We start from the raw sequence: 3,195 nt of genomic DNA on the forward strand, positions 1-3,195 counted from the left end.
TCCTCATTATCATCCTCAATTATGACATAACAATTGTCCATTGCTCCATTTAGTTAACTTCTAACTATGAAGGAAAGTCAAGTGGAGGTAATCAATTTGATTCCTCAAGTCCTAGTCAACTCCTAAGGAAAGACTAGAGTTAGTGGAATTCAAATAAACTAGAAACTTTCAATTATCAATCAACAAAAGAGTTTGGTAACTCAAGAGTCTCCAATTATCCAAACCAAGCCAAGAGGAGAAAAATCTACACTAAAACCCAACCAAGAATTTTATCAAACACTTGGAAGGCATATAAGGGAAGTAAGATAAGATTGCAAGAAATATAAAATCAATAACTATCCAATTATAAGAAAACAATAACAATAACTCAATTAAACAACAAGAGAATACAAAAATATGAATTGCATTAAAATGAGATCCAAATCCAACAATAGTGTATCAACATAAAAGAGGCATCAAAGGGGAATTGGCAAGAAAACTAAGAGAGCAAAGATGTAACAACAAAAAATTGAAAAGAAAAACAAGATGAGAACATGAAATTAAACCTAGATCTAGTAAGAATTAACCTAATCCTAATCCTAATTCTAGAGAGAAGAGAGAGCTTCTCTCTCTAGAAACTAACTAAAGCATGTTCCAAACTCCACTATGTGTTCCCCCTATTGACTCTCCTCAATTCTACATGTAATAGGCTTAGAGAATCAGTTGGATCTGGGCCTGGGAAGCTCAGAAATCTCCCCCAACATTTTCACTTTAATGAAGTCACGTGCGAGCATCGACGCGTACGCGTGGGTCACGCGTACGCGTCATTTGGCATTTTTTCTATCCATGCGTACGCGTCATGTACGCGTATGCATCGCCATGCGACTTCGATTCCATGCATGTGCGTCGGTGAGTGCATCCCAAATCCTTGATTTTCCATGATTTCTCCACTTTGCATGCTTTTCTCTTCATTCCTTTGCTCCATTCCTAGCCATTTCAATCTGAATTCACTAACAAACACATTAAGGCATCTAGTGGAATCAAAGGTGAATTAAAATGAACCAATTAAAGGCCTAAAAAGCATGTTTTCACACTTAAGTACAAATTAAGGAGAATTTATAAAACCATGCTATTTCATTGAATAAATGTGGAAAAAGTTGATAAAATCAACCTAAATTAAGCACAAAATGTACCACGAAATAGTGGTGCATCAAATCTCCCCACACTTAAACCCAAGCATGTCCTCATGCTCAATCAAGAAGGAGACAAAGGGTATCAACATTTATTCAATGCAACTAAACTATATGCAATCTATCTACATGCAACTATCTAAATGCAAGTACCTAAATGGATGCAATTACTTAGTCTAAACGAATCAATTCCCCAAGAAAACCAATATAATCACAAGGGCTAAGGGTGTCAACAACTAAGCCAAACCACAATTGAATTGAGTTATCAAAGATTATACAAACTTGCAAGAAAAGATGATCATGGGTGGAAACATGTAATTGAGCAATCAAACCCTCACTGGATGTGTATCCGCTCTTAATCACTCAAGTGTATAGGGTTGATTCGCTCAATTCTCTCCTAATCATGCTCTCCAAGATTTGTTTTTCATCTAACAATAAACAATTATTCAATGCATGCATACATATATCATGAGGTCTTGTCATAGGTTGTAATGGGGCTAGGGTCAAGGTTGGATGTATATGGCTAAGTGGACTAGGATTTGAATCTTTGATTAACTTAAGTTTCCTGACGACTACGCATCATGTTATGTTTTCTATGCTTTTTCATATCAAAAATTAGTTTATAATGCCCAATTATTGAGCATTTGTTGTGCTTAAGTTGAATATTGCTATGATTGCTTGAGTTAATGAATTTTGTAGAAAATAGTGGAAAAAGAAGCAATAAAAGCACTAATAGAGGAAGCACACTCCCAAGGTGGCAAAAGAGTTGGAAACAAACTCAAAGAGAAGCAAAGAGGATTTGCAACCCTGACCTCTTCACACTCAAACACTAATAACGCGAGCTACAAAGCTCCAAATGAGGTGATCTACGTGCCATTAAAAAGTAGACTTCTAGAGCCTTCCAACCATATATAACACTCTATGGTGGACACTGGATTTAAGGGTACAAATTTCTATTTGTTTAGCTTCACAATTTTAGTGTAAAACAAATCCCTGCACTTCGCCAGACTGACATCTTCACCTTCAAATGATCATAACTTGGACTAGAGAAGTCCAAATGACATTCTTCCAGCGGTATTAGAAAGCGGAGATCCAGAGCTTTTCAATGATATATAATAGTCTATGGTGGGAATTCATCTTGGGGACATAGCAGACCAATATTTCAACGTGCAAGGTTTTCCAAACCTTCACAAGCCTAAAATGCCACTTCAATGACACTCCACATTGGGCCACTTCCAAATACTCCAATCCTTCATTTATTCTTCAATGTTTCAAGCTTCTATGAAGGGAATTAAAAGTTCACAAGCTCAAGTCAAGCCACAATTAACAATCAATCAAGGCCACAAGAATCATCTAGAAGTAATTAGGAAATTTGCATTTGATTTTAATTTCATTTGAATTTGTAATTTAGGTAGCTTATAAATAGGAACTTAGCTTCATCATTTTACACACACCATAGAGGGGTGGAGGTGACTTCACTCCCCTCTCACTCTCATTCTCTTCTCTTCTTCCATTTCTTCCATACACACTTTTGTAAATATTTAGTTATGAGTTTCTAATTTCCAACATTGGGAAAGAGAGCTCTATTGATATTTGATGGATTAAATTGTTTTTATACTTTTTCTTCTCTTTATCTCTCTTTGATTTACTAGAAGAAATTTCGTTCTTCATGTTAGCATTCAATTATCTTGGAAAAGAGATTGAATGTATTTGGGTTTTATGTGAACCTTGGAAGAGGAATCATAAAACCATGCTTGAAATTCCTTTTCACACTTGAGTAGATTTGGGTATGGATGGGATATTGTGACATTTAATCTATCCATTATTTGGGTCTAAGAAAGTGTGTGGTGTAGTTAGGGACCATTCTTCATCTCTTCTCATGAGCAATTAGACCAAGGAATTGGCTATTGATCAAGATTGGGGAGATTGAGTTACCAAGGAATTGGGACTCAATCACTCATGATTGCCAAGAGGTCAATGAATTGCATGATTGAAGAGGAGATGAAACTATTGATCCTAAGAATGC

Source organism: Arachis hypogaea, chromosome 15 (genome assembly GCF_003086295.3).
Source record: "Arachis hypogaea cultivar Tifrunner chromosome 15, arahy.Tifrunner.gnm2.J5K5, whole genome shotgun sequence".
In the NCBI taxonomy this organism is placed as follows: domain Eukaryota; kingdom Viridiplantae; phylum Streptophyta; class Magnoliopsida; order Fabales; family Fabaceae; genus Arachis; species Arachis hypogaea.